Here is a 21271-nt window from a genome sequence, read left to right as displayed (position 1 = left end):
TTTTGGTAATAAATATAAATTCTTCTACTTCTTTGTTCTAGCTTTAATCCTAGTTATAGCCCTATAGTGCATTTGTTCTTAAGAAAAGCATCTGCTCGCATGTTTTTGTCCCATCTATTTATGGATTTAAGCATCTGTGGACTACATATAGAATAGATATATAGATAATAACTAAACCAATAAAACTCATGAATATAAATGTTTGTATTAGTATACATAAAGCGGTAACCGAACCCGCTACCATCGGAAAGTGAACTAGTGTGTTAAAGTCTATACGATTGGTCGTCACCTAAAATTAAAACTATACTATATTAAAAAGTTTTGGAAATTAATAATCAAAATAAAACAATAATATTTTGTATATTGGTACCTAATACATGTATATCTATTAAAAATTATTAAGATCTCATAGTGAGTTTATATCTATATTTTTTTTTATACTATAAAGATGTCAAACAATAGCATGTATCTATTATTTCATTTATGTATTATTTCAAAAACACAACGAAAAATCATATTGAAATAAATAATATTAAATTGTTATTTATTTATATTTACATATCTATATGCATATATAAGTATATTACAAAAAAAAAAACTTTTTTTAGACTGCGTGCGGGAGAGCAATTGATACGAATTTGTAAAATTAGTAAAAATGACAAAACTAAATTACAAAGCAGTGTCTGAAGGTAAATATGTAGTTTTAGTATAAGTACTAGTATAGTATTATATTATCTGTGGTATAAGTAATATTTATTATAATGAAATTAGATTTTTTTCTATTATTCCAAAATATATTTATTTTCCAGAGGGAGACTTTGTACAAAAGTCGATTGCTTGGGTACCTCTGTCCCATTCCTGTTTCTACCGTGAAGCTGTTGTGTTTGTATGGCTGTGTTTCGGTTTGCAGGTTGGGATATGACGTAAATTTACAGGGTACAGAGGAATAACATCTGAGTCCTCAGGAATGGCGACGCACGGGGGGTATCATGGGCGAAACAGTATACGAGTACTCTGTTACGTCCATGGTACTACTCATGTCTATAGACGACGGTTACCACTTTCCATCAGGTGGGCCGTCAGCTTGTTTGCCATTCTAAGTTGTATAAAAAATAATAATATATATATTGGTAATTACATTTTAAAATATACTTCAATTACCTGTATTTAATTTTTTTAAATTAAATGTTATGTTAATGAAAACTAAGATTGTGTTCTATGAAAAATAGCAACATCAATTGTGGCAATACTAGATATTTTGATTTAAAATCTAAACTACCGAACACTTATATCGAACAATCTCTAAGTATATCCTTTCAGATAAAAAAAGAATTTTCCAAATCGATTTATAACTGACGGAGTTATGAGGTAACAAACACAAACAAAAAATACAACTGAATTGTGAACTTCTTTCTTTTTGTAGTCGGTTGATAATACCCTCAATTATTACACTTAATCCATTCCTATTTACTGCGTGGCTGCCTATATATCTAGTACGCGCTTTTAAATTGCACAATCTTGCAATTTTAATGGTAGAGTCCTGAGATGTTCACAAATTGATATCTTTTACAGGTTGCAATTACCGTGTGCTTTGCGAGAACAAGTGGGAACAAATAAAACGTGTAAGGGAACAAATTTTAAATACGTTATTCCTCTTACAATGTTCCTGTTTGCGTAAACGTAACTTAAAACGTTAGGGTAGAAACTAAACCATGTGAATATTATAAATGTGAAAGTTTGTGAGGATGAATGGATGTTTTTTACTCTTTTATGAAAAATCTATCGAACGGATTTGAATCAAATTTAGTACTCGTATGCGGATAGGCGATGCCCTAACTTAACATATAGGATAATTTATGTAATGGATAAGGAGAGCTAAGCAGAATTTAATAAAATAAGATTATTAAAATTCAAAATTACCTAGTCTTTTGTAGGAACAGAGGGCCCACCATGAAATGTTTTCCAAAATTTCAGAGCCGAACGAAACACAAATTTGATGTTAAAATTACAATATACTTACCGTTCAAAAACATTAAAAATATTAAAATATTATTCCTTTTTACTTTTATGGTAGGATTTATGACGAACGAAATGTTAAGATCCATTTGCTGGGCCGATTTATGTATAAACGAAACCACAAAATTGAGTCCGAAACTTCGGAATTTCATTTCATGGTAGGTTCTATTAATATCATACTGCAAATAAAAGAATTAAACGGACAGAAATGTCTGTTTTATGTCTACTGTCTATAGTGTGATAGAACTAAATCGTACAACTATACGGATATAATCATTAAATTAAATTATTAATACTACTATCAACAACTACAATTCTACATTCTTAAAGAAAAAAATATTACAATTAGATTAAGCAGCAATTATTCAAACAGTTATGTAAGCAAAATAAAGTCTCTCATTTTTTAATATAATAATCTCATGGCGTTAACAGTATTTGACGATAAATATAAATGTATTAATAAGTAATCCAAAGTCAAAATAAGCAATCGCGTATAGTATAATTAAACGCGAACGCTTCTTTAACTGTGGATCATTCTCGTCGTTGTTGCAATAATTACAACATATATACTTTATGTAAATAATTTATTGTTTAATATATAAGAATATATTGTAGGTATAAGCTAAAAAGAATGACAAATTACCTCGGTATATCCACACCAACCTGCAACAATGGGATTACAAAGACTAATAAATTTTATTAATAATGCAATAATGTTGCAAAACATATTTATGGTGTTTTACTATTCTCACCTACGTATAACTAAGTATTAACTTTTCTCAATAGTTCACGGTCATCAGCAATGGGAACAATAGAAATGTCGTAGAAACCTGTATTTGTATAAATCATAACCGATTACAAAGTTTACAAATATAATATAATGTATATTTTATAACAAAAAAAGTTGCAGTTGCCGAAACCCGGGATCGAACCAGGGACCTTTAGATCTTCAGTCTAACGCTCTCCCAACTGAGCTATTTCGGCAGATATAATGGACTTTGAAATTCTATAATACATTCTACATTGCAATAAAATCATTGAATTTATTAAATCTTTAATATAATTTTTATATATTATCTGAATACATATGGACAATAATAAACGAATCTGTTCTCATATTTATAAATTTTGTTCTATATCTTTTTAAAAATGTCGCTAATTTAATGCACCGTAATGAGTTATTACGTTAATTATATTAGTTAAAAGAAAAATTATCATTAAAAAAATAAATATAAATAAAATTTCTCTATTAATCAATTTAAGATGAACACAAGAAAAATCAGTGACTTGCTTGTGACCAAATTAATGTGGGACTACCATGTAAATAAATCCTTTCTATTGATATAAAGACTACCAAATAATTAGTGAAGGTATTACGTAAAATATCTACCCACAAAAATACCTTCTTTTTGAACTTCATTCTTTGGATAATTAAGTACATAGGTATATATTTTTTGTAAACAATTATTATATTAAATGTTCTAGAGAATCTAAATTAATCTATCTCACGATAAAGTGATATAAAGTAAAAAGATGATGGTAAATAGTAAGATAATTATTAAAATAGAGAGTAAAATAGTTGGATGACTTCATAATAGTGTGAAATTTAAGCGTAGAAAACGGAAATCTTCAAACAAATCATTTCAAAAAATCATTTGCCCATTGCATGACGTTATATTTAAGCTACCTAAGTCTGTAGACTAGGTTAAAAGTCCTTTATCGAAGGCGTTAAAACAATTAAATATTCAACGAATGCCATTTAACCTATAATTTAGTCTCAGAGGATGAAGAAGAGTGTTTATTATTTTTGTCTTAGTCTCGTGGACAAAATATGGTGTAAAAATTAGTATAAAATAAATAAATATGCTGTGGACTTTGTGCATTAAGAACAAGGCAATAAAACAAACATTACTTACATAACAGTACACTCAGAATATAAATACGAGGACTCAATAAACTTGTTAAATAAATAAAATTTAAATATAAATATTTTCCAAATAAATTTTTATTACTTCAAGAATTTTCGAATATAAACAGTAATTATTACCCAATAAACTCGCACCGAACAAAATTGTTATGTCTGTATAAAACACAAAAAGACACTAAACATAACTATTCGACATTCCCAGTGATGCAATAATTTTGATTCAAATGGTGTTTCCGAATAAAAATAAACGGGCATTATGGCGTGGGGCATTATGCCTCCGGAACACACAGGTCGAGTTAGGGCCATAAACACTCGCCACCCAGCCGCTACCTTCTACTCGATGGAACTAATGTTAACGACTCTGAATTCAATCCAAACAAACTCCACATAATAATAATGTATACATTTACATTCAAAATATCCAAATGGAACTAAAGTCATACTAACTTAACCTACTTTTGACAGACAGTCAAAATTACTTTTAATCGTTAATGAGTTTGTCTATGAAATATTATATTATTAAATTTATTTATTGCAGGCACTAATTTCTTATCAAAATATGGAAATTTATATTTTAAAACTAGAATGAATATTAATATTTTATGAAAAAAAAATTATTGTAATTATTATTTAGGTTAAGGTAATTTATTTATATTTATTTATTTTAAATACACTTGTAAACTCGGATAGAGCTTAAATATTACTTTAAATATTATATAAAATATTTATTACACATTATTAATATGGTTTGATAGGCTTAACTCGAATTATTGAATGCCAAAGAAAGTACTTATTTATTTCCTTTGATGCGCTAGCCAAGGTTTACTCTATTTATTATTAAATATTCATATTACACCACGCCAAAACTTTATTAATAAGGGGTTCAACAAATGATAATATTAGCTAATGTAAAAATACTTTGAGCATACTAAACAAATCAGCCAGTCACATTCTATTTGATGGCTCTACCGTTAATTACATTGAACTCGTAATAAACGAGGTTGATTACATATTTTAAATTTGAAATTATTGATGTTATAGTGACATTGTCTTTATGACACACTTTGATGAAATTAGCTTTTTCTATTATTTGCTTGGTATGATTTCATATTGTATACCAGGCTTCGCACAAATAAATAGATAGAAAGACAAATTAGTATTTTATACTAACTTCAATAGACAAATTTCTGATACAATTTCGTAATTTTCCAAGGGTATATCTAATTTTTTTTTTAATTGTAGCCTATGTTACTCACTGATAATGTGTCTTTTATAGGTGATTTTTAAAATTGATTAAGTAGTCTTTTAGTTTATCCATTAAAAACAGAAAAACATTCAAAAAAATAAATTTTTCCTTTTCAAAATATTAGTATTGATAAAAAAAAATAGTATACATATATTTTTTATAACAGATAGCAAATTAATAATTTTAGCAAAACTATTTGTCAATTTATAAAAATACATACATAATCGTTTTTCAATTTATTCAAGCGATTTTATAAATATATTGGATCTAATGTGGCAACCGTAATATAAGTTATCTTGAAAAATAAAAAAATATTTTTCGGTTTCCCTTAATAAGTTAACTATAATTTTTCATCGGTCAATCATAGGGTTGCAGGGTTTATTATCCCATTACTGCGGTAACTGGATGATTATAAATTAGAAAGAGCCGATGATATTATATATAATTTAGTGGGATTAAATTGATGCTCAGATTAATTTGAGCAGAAAAAGTGTGACAATATTATATCATAATAACCCATAGCGTCGTACTGCTATCATATTCTGTGTCTATATTATTTTTAAAACTTACGTTATTTTTTATTCAATTTCTATATACATACGGGAAATTAATAAACTCACTGTGTTTTTGTCCTTTCCGACAATTGTTTCGGCTTCATCTGTAAGTCTTCAGAGGGCGTTTAGCGCTTTGCTTTCACAGCCTTACGCCTCGCACTGCTATCATTTTCTTGTAAGTACTAGCTTACTAATTACTATACTGCCCAGGCGATTTAATATTCGGTTCTATTTTGAGATTTCCTTTTCTCCGCTGTAAGAACTGTTTCGTGCCCCCTTATTTACCTTCTATGACATTCATATCGTATTCTTTTATTCATTCACTATTATATCTAAAAATGACAGGAATTTTAGAAAAATTTGAAATGACAATAGATATTTGTATTATCATTATCTGCTTGCTCATTAACCTTATAATTTTACTGTCGATGTGTGAATCGACTAACCATTGCCATATTTGTCCACCTATCTAATTGGATACATCAACTCTTCTAATTTTCTGATAGATTATCTCATTTTGAATTCAATCGTTCAAAGAAGCTATGAAAAGCTATATAAGCTCTTGATGGATTTTTGTGGAACCTACAGCTTAGATCAGTCCTTTTGTTAGTGTTCATGCCTCTACAGAATATGGTCATTACTGGAAGGATGCATTGATTAATATTTCCTATTGATTATAATCTATATAAATAAAAATCAAGGAACTTCGGTCGAGGGATGGGCAGCACCATCCTTCCTAAAACATAACTAAAGGCCTAACTGCGGTTACCAACTTGCTTGCTAAGCGTGGCAACTACTGGCAAAACCGCTTTAATTATGGGGGAGGCCTATGTTCAGCAGTGAACAGTTAATGAGATAAAGATATGATAAATAAAAATCAATTGTTGAAAGTATATAAGGGCATTAGGACAAAGGAACTGCATCTATTTTGTTCTTTTTTTTCGTTATGTTTGTAATTGTCAATATAAGGTATGCATAAGAAAAATGTTCAATAACCGTACGGAAAAGTGAATAATTTAGGTTTAAAAGGAGAAGATTTGGTCTCGTTTTCTTCAATAATACTCCCGTGAGAAGCCGCGGTGGGCAGCTAGTTAATAAAGAACGCTTATTATATTACCAATTCATTATTGGTATATATGAAAATAAGAAAGATATACAATCGTCTCCCCTTCGGCATTCCGTGTGTTTCGACCAATAGGTATCAATATGAATCTCCCTCGGGCCGGACCCCACGATGACTGGCCAGTAACTTCGGCGATCAATTTGGGATAAAAAGCGCCGCAGGTAGCTCCATTAATTGACTATTAAACACGTATCAGCACAAAAAGGCATAAAAGCTTAAAAACAATGAATTTCACGAAAGTTGATAACTCAATTTGGATCGCGTATATAAATGCGATAGAGTCGTCCATCGAATACATATTTTTCTAAAAGTTATTAAAATTCTAAAAGTTTACCTACACGTTTCTTAAAAAAAGCTAGGAACTGAATATATACTACTACAACTATTACTACTACTGTACTATACGACTTAGAATGGCAAACAAGCTGACGGCCCACCTGATGGAAAGTGGTAACCGTCGCCTATAGACATAAGCAGTACCATGGACATAACAGAGTATACTGTTTCGCCCATGATACCCCCCATGCGTTGCTATTCCTGAGGACTCAGATGTTATTCCTCTATACCCTGTAAATTCACGCCATGTCCGACACTTCTATTATATTTATTATATTAAGGTTGTCTTGAAAAGATTGCTTTTACCAATAATACCGCCTTACTCTACTTATACAACTGTGTCGTTATATTTATTGTTTTGCTTATTTCCTATATTGTATAATGCAAATAAAGTATACCCATTCATTCATAGTTTATTCAGTTAAAAACGTATTCTCATGCGTTAATGTAATTTTATTTATAACTGTCCACTGCTGGACATAAGCCTTCCCCATAAGGGGAGTTTTGCCAGTAGTTGCCACGCTTGGTAGGCAGGTTGGCAACCACAGTTAGGGTTTTAGAGATATTTTAAGAGGGACGTTGCAGCCCATCCCTCGCCCTCCCTTAGTCGCCTCTTACGACACCCACGGGAAAGGTAGGGGCGGCTCATTCTATGCTAGGACACACACGGCAATTAAAGTAATAGATCATAAAAATTATACTGTAATATAGAGTTTTTAAAAAAATTACGTTTCGTAATGCTTGTTTTTTTTTTCTCCTTTATAAACTTACCTAAAAAAAATGTGAAAATCACACACATAATCGAGAACGTTTAAATGTTTTAAAAATATTAAGTAAATAAGTCTATTCTATAGATTTGTTGTCCGATTTTGTCGGCGTCTTTTGTGGTAAGAACGCAACTTGAATATTAATAATGGTCATTTAGATCATTGAATATGTTACCTCCATGTGCGAACTCAAATCAATCCTTAAATTAAAGCTTACACTTAATTCATAAATAAAATATATATAGATAATAATATATAATAAATAAATATATAGATTGTTTATGAATTAAATATCAATTTTATTGTTAAAAGTTTCGTAAGCACACATTATATTTTAATTTAATAACTACCGATTTAACTTACGTATAATTATATTGAGTAAGCTTGACTAGTTTTGGGATCAATTCGTGATCCTCAATCATAAGAGGCTGTGACGTAGTAGCCATAATTATTGCATTAAAATTAAGTATCGACACACAAAAGAGAATTATGAAAGCAATATTGTACCTTACATAAATAAAAGTATATATAATATAAATGAATAATTTATCTCAATAATTAATATATATTAAAATATTACAATAAAAAATGTTTACCAACAATAAATAATTTATAGAATTTTAGAATTAGAGAAAAAATAAGTTGGTACGTAACTACTTGATAAATTGCATAGCCTTACCTTTACTTTGCCATTAACTACGTTTTTTTTTAGATAATCAACCGTTTCTAATCGACAAGGCTTCTAATAACTTTACTATAGATAAATGAGTAGTTTAACGGTTAATAGCATTTTAGGGCGGGTTCCTTGAAAAGGGTATAATTGGATGATTTTAAGGGTGCACAGTCACTAAGAGTTGTTAAGGTGAAGATGGACATGTTCCACTTTGCCATATTCTAAGAAAAACGTTTTAATAGAGTTGTTAGTTGATCATTATATTTTATTTTTTATTTATTGTTCTATTTTATTATTTAATCTACTAAGCTGTAATATGGAATTTAGCAAATTAGTACTTAACCTAATAAATCGTTTTAATAAATATTTCTCAATGGTTATCTACATTATTTATTATTTCTACTAATATTATGTTTCTATATAATGTTAACTAATTGAAAATACGATAAATTTAACAATTTAATTTTAATTTTTATAATAAAGTTCGCTAAAATAAAAAAGCTAAAAAGGGAAAAGGGATTATTAGTAACGACGGGCCTATTACTAGCAATATAAATAGTACAATAGGTCGACCTCCATGCGGTTCACCCTGGAAACCACTGTGGTTAATTTGTCATGAATTTACCACAATGGGCTTTTTTACTATCATTCCTTACTGGTGCCACCCACCAGTGTATACCGTTCTATTATTCATTAAAAATATTATAAAAATTTTTCATACAATTTTTATTTCGTACTTTCTGCGTAGTTTTCGCATAAATCAAAATTTGTCATCAGATTCCAATCACACTTTTATTGTTAAAATATCTATGTCTTGAATTGATAATATAGCAAACATAATATACAAATAATACAAATTTAAAATATTAGAAATACCAAGAATGAAAATGCATGAACAAAAAATAGTACACGCGAAAAAAATAGAAACCTGGTCTCTTTTCTCTTTTTTCCCTTTTTCTGAATGCCCTTTACCTTAACCATAAGATTGTCTGGAAGAGATTGTTTAGCGATATGGCCGCATTTTGTGTCACTTTTCATTAAAATTTACTATATTTATTATCTTTATAAATGGTGCAAATAAATACCTCACACACTAAAGACCTTCGAAGACGATCTTCAACGTTATTGTTTCTATCATAAATATATGTAATAGGAAACAAATGTCAATCATGTTGAATGTCTGTTAAGTAGCACAGTGAGAACTTCCTATTAACTGCCCCTTAAGTGCGTAGTCTCGAGACCGGAGGTCAAGCAGCGGTTTTAATAATGTAATTTATTTATAGATACCGCCTTTTGTCCTACAAAGGGTGGAGTTGATGATTAAGGGTGAGAAACAAATGAGAAAGAAACGACTACCAATTTGTCATAATATATTATTTCTTTTCCTATACTTGTGCTTTACGTGACATGTATATAAAGATACTGTAGTTTATACAGTTTGTGTTTATATAGTGTATATTTATATGATACAATTTATCAGATTTATTTACTTACTTTGTACAAAAGTCGTTTGCTTGGGTACCTCTGTCCTATTTGTGTTTCTACCGTGAAGCAGTTGTATTTGCATGATTGTGATTAAGTTTGAAGGGTGGGATATGGCAGTGGATTTACAGGGTACAGAGGAATAACACCTTAGCCATCAGGAATAGCAACGCATGGGGGGTATCATGGGCGAATCAATATACTTTTATGTCCATGGTACTGCTCATGTCTATAGACGACGGTTACCACTTTCTATCAGGTGGGCCGTCAGCTTGTTTGCCATTCTAAGTTGTATAAAAAAAAAAAAAATATAAAGCAAATATTCAGATTTGTCTGTATTTAAAGAAAGTATATAAATCATTTCTGTTAGTCATCTAAGTAACCGTAGTACAAACTTTGCTTAGTTCAGGACTAAATGACATTGTGTAAAATTTTCAGCGTTTCGTCTTTGCGTCTTTCTTTGAAGAGTTTTCATACCTTTATTTACAAGTCTAGAGAGTTATTTTTATAATGTTTTAGAATTGTATCACTGATTCATAAGGTGTAGCCCTAGATTTGTGGCTACTGACCAGTACAGTGGCCTTAACCCTTGGAGCGGCTTTGGTCACAGCGACCGACGCGTGAAGGAATTCGAAACAATACTCCATAACTCGCCGTCGCCGTTGTTTTGTTTTCCACTGACCATAAGAACAAACGTTTATAGGGAATTGCCATTTTAATAGATAATGGACTCGTAATCTTAGAGAAACGATTTAAGTAGATTGATCTTAGGTCTCCTTGATTATGAAACCTTAAATTAAAATTAGCGATTTTAACCAACAACAAAAAAAATCTAATATTTCTATTTATTTTTCAAGCGAGCTATTTATTCTAAATCGAAACAATCGGCGCATATCTGCGCCGATTGTTTCGATTTAGAATATTAATATTCAAAAACACCTTCAAAATTTAACACGTAATCTTATAGTTAGCTATTATATTATACTTTTAAAACTACCTCTTACATTGTTAGCAATGTAATTTAAGTTTAGGTTTAACATTAAACAGAATTTACTTCATTTTATTTCGCGATTCAGGCACAAATTTGTATTTTTACTTTTCTATAAATTTATCAGTCTAAATTGAACATATTTCAGGTATGTAATCGAACCTAATAATGGAACGACAATAATTACTTAAAACAAAAATTTTAAATTAGTTGTGCTTGCGACGGTTTGCATCTAATTTTATTTGGAATAAACTTAGGGCTGAATTTCGACTTTAAGAAATGAAAGACTACTTAGTATTAAAGGCAGTGTAAATTACCTACGATAATACTTTAATCATCAGGAATAATATTGTTCGAATTGGTACCTGTGAGTAACAACTTCAAGTTATACGTATATCTAGCCACTTTTTTTTAATGAAATAATTTTCTGTGCCCTCTAGCGAATTATTTTAAGATTAATGCATCGAAAAGCAGAGTCAAATCGAAATAGATTTAGAGTACCATGCACCCAATAGATGGCTTAATAGAAAAGCGACATCTACATATTTGTTACGTAAAAAGTAAATACGATTTACATTTTCTTACACTCTCCGCTAGATGGCGCTACTAGTAATGTCGTAACTATAATTTTAATCATTTCTCTCCATCACAAACGAAGTAACAAATTATTATTGAACAGAAAAGTTACTGGATATGAATCCTGTCTAGAATATAATAACTAATAATCAGATACTGTTATATGTATATTATATAGTATAGATCTTGTATTCATTAAATAAAATAAAGTATAATTTTTAGATTTTTTTTTTATATCATTCATTATTAAATATTTATTTTCTTTTAAATAACAAAATGATGTTAATAATGGATGCAAAAAAGGCATGCCCCGAGTGAGGTTCGAACTCACGACCTCGAGATTATGAGACTCGCGCGCTGCCTACTGCGCTATCGAGGCCGATGAATAATAGGCTAAAATATAGAATTACCTTCTACTATAGTACTATTAGTTAATGTATTATTTATAAATTTAATAAATAATTAAATAAAAATCATGTAATCTTCTATATCAATCTACAATAATGATAATAAATATAAATGAAATGTTATTCGTCAGTTAATATTTCAAAAATAAGAACAAATTTTATTAACTTTTTTTAGTGATACCTGCGGGAGTGAAGCCGAATAAAACAGCTAATCTTGTACGTTCATTTGTTAATTATTAATAGATGGACCAACTTATATGTACTGTAGAGAAACCACGGTCTTTTTTTATGAGTGATAATAAAATAGTAACCCCGCCTGCACTATCGCTATACACTGGCGAGGCACCAGTGAGGGATATAGGTGACGATGAAAGGTCAGTTAGAATTAATCAAGATGGTTTCCAGAGAGAACCACGTGGAGGTCGATCTGACAGGGTGTATTGCTAGCAATGGGGGAGTTTATTAACAATCCCTTTCCCCCAACCACGGTACTATTACTATGACAGAAATATATTATTTTTACTACGAGAGAGCCTTTACTGAATTTATAGTAATTACCAAGTTTTACAGTAATTAGTTAAGCCGTTAAGACACCAAGGTGACAAACTAACAAACTCACTTTCACATTTATAATATTAGTAAGAATTAATAAGTAAAAAAATAATTGTATAATTTTTATCTCTTGAAGTTTTTAATTCTCTTACAGTATTTAGATTTTTTTAACGGCACAAATATAAACATGATTCTATAGATATTTTTGTATTAGAAAATGAATTATTTGGTTCAAATGAATTACACATAAATAATTGTATTAGATAGTAGTTGATTCAAATAAAAAAAAAACTCAATAGCCAAGTGAAAAATCCACTTTTATTCCGAGATAAATCTAGATTAGTTTTCAATAACTTTACGATGAATAATAATAACAATAATCTACTTATTTAGTTGCTACTATTTCGGGTACAATTGATCTACTTTTAAGGGAGGGATTGTTAACCTAATGCGGACTACCAGTCCCATTATTAGCAAAATACCTTGTCAGATAGACTTCCACGTGGTCCTCTCTGTAAACCATCGTACTGAATTCCAGGTATATTCATCACGATGGACTAACTGGCCTGCCTTTTTATTCCCACCTATCATCTCTCACTGGTGCCCTGCCAGTGCCTGTTAGTGGAGGTGGGGTAACCATTCCATTATCATCCATTAAAAAAAACTATGCTGCTAGTTTATATTACTTTATATTTTGTTATCAAAACTTTACAAATTGATTGTCCATTCCTTTACATATATCTCTCTTAAAGACTGCCACAAGTAAGAGTTTTGAATCTTCGTTATGATTAATTTTGATAAAATATTTTTTCTTCATAATGACGAATAATTTAGATTCAATTAACAAACCATGTATAAGTACATAGGAATAGAAAAACATTTATTCGGCGTTTCATATAGAAATATAAAATACAAAAAGATAAAATATATTTCAACTATATCGTGTTTCTACCGTGAAGCAGTTGTGTTTGCATGGCTGTGTTTCGGTTTGAAGGGTGGGATATGGCAGTGACTTTATAGAGTATAGAGTAATAACACCTGAGTCGTCAGGAATCGCAACGCATGGGGGTATCATGGGCAAAACAGTATACTCTGTTATGTCCATGGTACCTTATGGAAAGTGACAGAACATGTCACTTTCCATAAAGTGGGTCATCAGCTTGTTTGCCATTCTAAGTTGCATAAAAACAATCACAAAAAAATACCTACTTAAATTGTGGCAAAACTAAATATTTTAATTTATGTACTAAAATACTGAATCGATATTGTAAATTTTTTATAGGACTAATCTGTAAGTATATCCTTTCAGAATACAAAAAAAAACAAACTTTTCCACTTTATAATATTATTATAGATTATACATTTAAGCTTATACGACAAATCTAGAATATAACAAAATATCATCCAAATAAGCCCGAAGCATTTTCCATCGTTACAGTCCTTGACAACTTAAAGCCTTCTAAAAAGTCGTTCGGAAACTTTTACTAATCGACACCTAAAATGTCATTATTTTCAGATAAATCCTCAACGGAGTGATAAATTTTGGCTCGTTTTTAGGCATGTTTTAACCCTTCGCCGCTGCGGTGAATATTTAAAAAGTCGTTGGCAACATTTTAATTGGGCAATCCGGCAAGGATTAAATTATCAAGACACCTAGTTACGGCGGCGCTTCAAACTTAATGAATTCAACATGAATTAACCGCTGTGCGCATAATCGCGGACTCGTGGAAGGTAAGTACGTATTACGACACTGAATAATTTTTTTTTTTTTACATTCATTAACAATTTTGATATATAGGTAACAATTAATGGTAAGAGTACATTATACAATTCCTCTACGATCGACCTCACAAAACTCGTGTTGTAGTTTTAGAAAAACAATAAATATTTAAACGTATAGATAAAGCATAGATTAAGGATAGTATCTGAATAAAGTGAATAAGAACATTGTGGTCTCGGCATAGAATAGGCTAACTCTTCCTTTCTCGTAAGTGTCATAAAAGGCGGCTAAGGGAACTTAATGATCGAAGTATAGGCAGCAGCGTCTATCTTTAAACATCACTAAAGACTAACTGCGGTTGCCAACCCGCCTGCCAAGCATGGCATCAACATTTTCTTCATCATTTCAGGCTATAGCCGTCCACTGCTGAATTTATGCCTGCTCCTTGGGAGTTTTATCAGTAGTTGCCACGTTGTGTATACTGCCAACACCCCTCAATAGGGACACCTATGTTTAGCAATGGACACTTAACAGCTGATATTATGATAAAAGTAAATAAGTAATTTCAAAAAAACTGTCTAATATAATATCAATATTTCTCATTACTTTTTTTCTTCGTGGAACTCGGAAAATGTTACCAGTACTAAATAAATAAATTTGAATATGCTCGATTAAATGTGGGCTGTTATATGGAAAGTTATATTCATCGCAACGGCAATACTCGACAAATGTGTCCAAATACCCCATTAGAGATTATAGTCATGAGCATATTTATTTACTCATTTATATTTAATTCCAAGTATAAATGTGAATGTAAGTTTGTTTGTTTATGACTCTACCAATAATCATAAAATTTGGCATTCACGTAATATTTGATATTGAAAAGGTCACGGGGCGTTTTTATAATTTACTCTAACACGGTATAACGCGATTTTATGGCCACGATATAATAGATAATCAAAATGTGTGTAGAAAATAATATGGTGATTGGGGAAGGGATTATTAGTAATGAGTAGTCAGGTCGGCCTCCTCGCGGCCCCCCCTAGAAACCATAGTTTTATTTCAAATGCATTCATCACCATTCAGCATCACTCCTCATGTCTTACTAGTGCTCCGTCGGCGAATACAGTTACTGCGGGCGGGACTACCATTCATTATCACCCATTAAAAGATGGTATGGTGAAAAAGAGATAGTCTGGAAGTGTACTATACATTTTAAAAATATATCAGTACTTCCTGGGTATAAGGACGGAGTAATGACATACGAGTAATACTGCTCATTTCCATTCCCAAGATGTCGTAAGAGGTTCAAGGAAACCAGAACGTTGCGTTAGTAAAAAGAAATAAAATGTTATGAGTTTATTCATGATATTTAGAACTGCAAACAAGCTGACAGTAGGTAAATGACACCTTCCTGATAGACAATGGTAACGGTCGCACTATAAACAACAACAAGATCAAGGGCATCAAAGAATATACTGTTAAGTACATATCACACGATGCCATCCCAAACCGGCTAAAGCCATGCAAGCACAGTTGCTTCACGGCAAAAACACCAGTGGGATATTGGGAGAGATACTTAAAATGAATTTAAATAAATATTTTTTTTAATAATAACAGCCAAGTCTGTACACGGACTGTTAACCAACAGCCTACAAAGAGCTTTTTTAATTCACAACCTTCCAATTCGTAAGCGAACGTAAAATGTTTACTCTTCCCAAAGAGGGGACAATTTGACTTTATTTTTTGGACTCTTTTGTGCCTTAATTTTTTACGGAGCTCCTCAAGAGACCGATCCGAGATTTGAAACACGCCGGAGTTCCGAAGTTTCCAGTTAAAAAGACACTTTTACAATGGTTTATATAAACCATGAAGAGACGCTTGTATAATTTTGAGGATTCCCAAAAGGGGAGTAAAAGAAACTTAGAAAAAGATTGTTAAACACGATATTATTATGCTCGGATGGTATTAACAGAATCTAGCAATTTGGATGGACTTGAATTCAATATCATTGTCTATAGGTTAGGTATTAAATCCTAGAATAGATAATTGTTTATTTGATTAATTTAAATATTTATATTTTTGGCCCTTTATTTTTATTGTATCCATAATTTGTAAAAATTTAGTAAAAACTTTTTTTTTAACCTGTTACTAACTCCTAGGTGGGTGTCGTCCTTTAGTGTCAAAAGTTTCTAGGCTGCCTTATTCGTTATTTATTATAACTTCTAATGTGATTTACCGGGCTTTACGTTCTTTTCAAAGTAGAAAAACAAGTGGCGTTAGATTTTGATTTATATATAAATATGAATTTGAAAATTCAGAGTTTTAGGCCAAATCTTAGGATTCAAAGTCATTGTTCGACTCAGGTGGGATCTATTGTAAGCTGAAAACATAATTATTAGTTATTAAGGATTATTAAGAAGGCCTATGCTCACCAATATATGGTTGGCGGCTGATATGATGATGATGATGTTGATGATTAAGCAATTTAAAAAAGAAAGCGGAATTTAAATTTTGTCGTACTTGAAGTCGCTGTTTTATTTTGTGGAATTAAACCACAATTATAGAGTAGTCAACATTGCCGATTGGTTTAGTTATATATTAATCGCCGATTGTTTAAGATTATTTCATATTTTTCATGATAGGTTAGGTCAGGTTAAATGTTGGATATAGCTGTAACTGTAACTTTATCCAAGTAAATGGTCTTAATTTAATCACTAGTATTCTTTAGGAGATTCATGGCCTCTTCTTTTGTTTGTAGGTCCTATTTGCTAGCCACTATTTATTTCATTTATCAATTCTTTATTATACTACATGAAACGGTAAACAAGCTGATGGGCCAATTACATTACATCCGTAAACCACATCACAGATATCGCATAATATACTGTGACAATCAACACATCTTTCATGTATTGCCTTTTTTGAGGACTTGTACATGCAATGAGTAGGACGGATGCATCCAAACAGACGACTTTTGTAAAAACTCTCTATCTGGTATTTCTTTCAATAAGTCCAAAGTACACAGTATCGAATACAAATATTCCTCACTTGGTACCAAGACGCCATGCACCAATTCGCAAACAGCGTACATCGAAGTGCCCCTACTACGAGACAATATTTCGTTTGCAACATTAAAATTTATCGCTGCGAGAGAGTTTACGCGAAAGCCAGGTGATAAAATAAAATGACAGTTGTTTAGTATAGGCCCGGGAATTTCTTGTGCTAGAAATTGAAAGGTATGGGGCGCCGGAGAGTTGTTTTATTTATGTCGGAATATGGCTTTTGGATTGTTGCGCGCAAATGTTCTTGGAATGGCCGATAACTCGTATGACATAGTGAATTGTTTATAAGGATTATATTGTTCGCTGTTACAGTAACGCCTAGTTTTCAATTGAACATGAACATACAGTTTTTTTGGTATTAAACTATACAAAATCCAGTTTAGTAAACACGAAAATCTACTTTTATTTGTAAATTATTACTAAAATTCAATGACTTGCGATATCCAGTACATAGCCAAATGATTAGCTAACTGATATATCCCATATTATATGTCTACATATTACGTGGTACTGTTATATGTAAATCTGCAGTGTTTTTTTAAATCCCTTATAATAATCTATCTTACATACATACATACATATCTGTCACGCCTGTCTCCCATTAGGGTAGGTAGAAACAATGGAACGCCAAATGCTTCGATTCAAACAAACCAATAATCTATCTTCTTTAGAAAAATTCGACTACTGTTATATTAAAATTGGCCTAATTAATTTTAACACTTAAATTATAGCAGAAATTAGTTACTCAATTTATGATTATAGTTTATTAATTATTATAGTATTTTTCCATTCGTGTTTCTGCCGTGAAGCAGTTGTGTTTGTATGGTTGTGTTTCGGTTTGAAGGGTGGGATATGGCGTGAATTTACAGGGTACAGAGGAATAACACCTGAGTGCTCAGGAATGGCAACGGATGGGGGGGCATGAGTGACACAGTATACTATATTATGTCTATGGTAATGCTCATGTCTATAGGCAACGCTTTGCCGCTTTCCATTAGGTGGTCCGTCAGCTTGTTTGCTATTCGAAATCACATAAAAAATTAATTATATTATTTCTTTATAACTATATTATTTTCTAAGTGGTAAAACAAAAAATAATTAAATAAAACTAAAAATTCTGAAAGCATTGCAGGAACTTTTAGGAATATATATTATGTTGATATTTTCTTTCTATTTAATAAGGGATAAAGTATGAAAAAGTAATTGATCTTATTACTATAATTTATTTATAGTTTAATATAATTTAAATGTAATTTTGCTTATTTAATTAGAAAATTAAATAGTTATTATATTTTAACAAATTATATGTATTGATAGGTATATAATTTATTTATTAATATAAATAAATTGTGTACCTATCAATATATTTATAGTAATAAATAAATTATGTAAAAAGATTACTTACAGCACACAAAGTACAATTATATATATATATATATATATATATATATATATATATATATATATATATATATATATATATATATATATATATATATATATATATTTTACCAACACCCCCAACTTCTATAAACTCGCCAAAACCAATTCCGATTCAATTGACACGTGCGCTAATAAACGTTACATTCGCCGTTTACGTTCACCGCAACGTTGAAAATTTCACGCAATCACGGCGCCCGTCCTCATCCTCAGTTTCATTGCCTCGGAATCACTTCACGTGACGTTACGGCGGTCGTTACGATGGCTTCTGACAAGTATACCATTATATAAAAACACCTTATGTCCTATAAGATTGATTATTGATAATGCAAGTACTATAATTGCTATAACTCGTCTCCAACCAAGGTTTGCACGGCAAAAGTCGCTTTTAATGATAACGTTACCTACTGTTTTCTCTATGTGTTCTTGTAATTTTTATTTCAGTTAGGTATTAACATCATATCAGCCTTAACTAAATTATCTGCCCACTGTAGAACATAAGTCTCCCTCTTGGAAGGTTTTGTCAGTAGTTGCCACGCTTGGCAGGCGGATTGGCAACCGTATTTAGGCTTTAGAGATGTTTTAAGAGGGGCGCTGCTGTCCATCCCTCGCCCTCCCTTAGTCGCCTCTTACAACACCCACGGGAAAAGAAAGGGTGACCTATTCTATGCTGGGACCACATGCCAAATTAAGTATCATATATAATCTGTTAAAAGGCACAACAAAGAATCTGTCTGTAATAGGTAGCTCTTAAAACATCAATTTTGACAGCTAGTTTGTCATTTTCGTCATCTTTACTTGAAATCTCAATTCTTATCGGGCCATCGCCCTTTACTGAAAAAAGTTCAATGTTCCATAGTTTTATATATATGTAATATGTATAGAATTTTTTAAAAGTGCATCTTCCTCTAAAATATTCAGTTTATGTAATTTAATTTCTATACATTAGGCATTTTTCGCATTTCTTGTATTTAAGCATGAGCATAGTTCTAATTATTTTTACAGATTAGGCTAACGTATTACGACATGCTTAACATATTAAAAATTAAGAATAAAAAAAAAATTAAAAACCTTTTAAAGGAATAAAACTAAAAAAAATTCTAATAACACTTGTTTCTAAAAATAACAAATTAATTTGAGCCTACAAAAACATGACAACTAGAAACACCGAATATTTATGTTTAGTTTAAATAAATATATTTAAAATTTTGATTCCATGAAAAAAAAAATGTAAGGTAAATAAATAATAAATAACACAGTCTTAGCTGAAGATTTTATTGTGGTACATAACATAAAGGGGTTGGCACACGAGCTTTACACCAGGATTAGTCTGGGCAGCGTCATAAACTCGGACCGGATTACTTTTATATCTCACAACAAATAATAGCACATAAAACTTGTGTGAAAAACACTAGTTACGGACACCGCCTGCCGCTGTTCAGATGAACGCTGCTACTGAAGTATGGTCAGCATAATAAAGGAAAAGCATATTAAAAATAAAAATATATATTGTACCTACGAATTAAGTTTCAGTTAACACCAGAAATATATTTTCCAAACATTATTTTCTTCTGTAGATGTGTGATGTGAGAATAATAATAATGATATTAAAGTAAGTTTTACAGTAGCATCAATAATGAAGAAAATAAGAAATAACTAGTTGGTTGAGATGCGTAGTGATGAATAAAGTATGGTAATGAGAATATGAAGTATGAATGTGGATGCTCGTTAAGGCAGAAGTAGATTCAAAGTAATGGATGTATTGTGTAAAAAATTAATAAAAGATTCTAGTCATGTTTGCTTTTAGCACTAATAGTGTGTTGACTGCAAAGAGAAATGGATGGATGGACGATCCTAAATAAATAAGGGATTAGATTAAACAAGTACCTTTTTATTGACACATAATATAGAAATTTCATGTTTACCAACAAAAAATTATATACATTAATTAATGAGAGTCTTTTCTTTGTTGTAAATGGTTATTTCTCAAATATGCTTGGAAATGTAAGCATTATTTTGACAATCTTCTTAGAGATAAATCAAAATTGCCGTACTGGCTAGATACATGCGGGCAGCGGCCGGCAATAGTTGTATGAAAATTCATATCTGTCGTGTTTTGCAGCCAGATAAATTACTATGTAAACTAATGTAATTTGTCCTGTAATTTAAAAATGGAATGATCTTTTACTTCGAAACATGGCTACCAAGGAGGTAATTAATAAAAGGTTTTATTTAAATTTCGAACTGGCTTGCAAATAGAAAGCTGTTTATTGAAAAAAAAAACAAAGGAACATTATGGCGCGTGAAAAATTATTATGCTTCGTTATTCGTCATTGAACTTAAAAAGTAAAATTGTGTTTTTGATTTCCGCGCATTATTTGAGAAAATTACTATACAAG

General features: G+C 30.9%; 2 non-coding genes across 2 annotated transcripts; both read right to left on the bottom strand.

The window, feature by feature from the left end:
- Positions 1-2927: 2927 nt before the first annotated feature.
- On the bottom strand, positions 2928-3000 carry Trnaf-gaa (transfer RNA phenylalanine (anticodon GAA)). Its single transcript has one exon. It is a non-coding gene; the product is annotated as a tRNA-Phe (tRNA).
- Positions 3001-11994: 8994 nt separating this feature from the next.
- Positions 11995-12067, bottom strand: Trnam-cau (transfer RNA methionine (anticodon CAU)). Its single transcript has one exon. It is a non-coding gene; the product is annotated as a tRNA-Met (tRNA).
- Between the last annotated feature and the right edge of the window lie 9204 nt (positions 12068-21271).

The sequence above is a fragment of the Galleria mellonella genome, unplaced genomic scaffold (genome assembly GCF_026898425.1).
Source record: "Galleria mellonella isolate WM207_F2 unplaced genomic scaffold, CSIRO_AGI_GalMel_v1 utg57, whole genome shotgun sequence".
Taxonomy (NCBI): Eukaryota; Metazoa; Arthropoda; class Insecta; order Lepidoptera; family Pyralidae; genus Galleria; species Galleria mellonella.
Note: the sequence above shows the minus strand (reverse complement) of the source record. Positions and strands in the feature narration are given on the sequence as shown.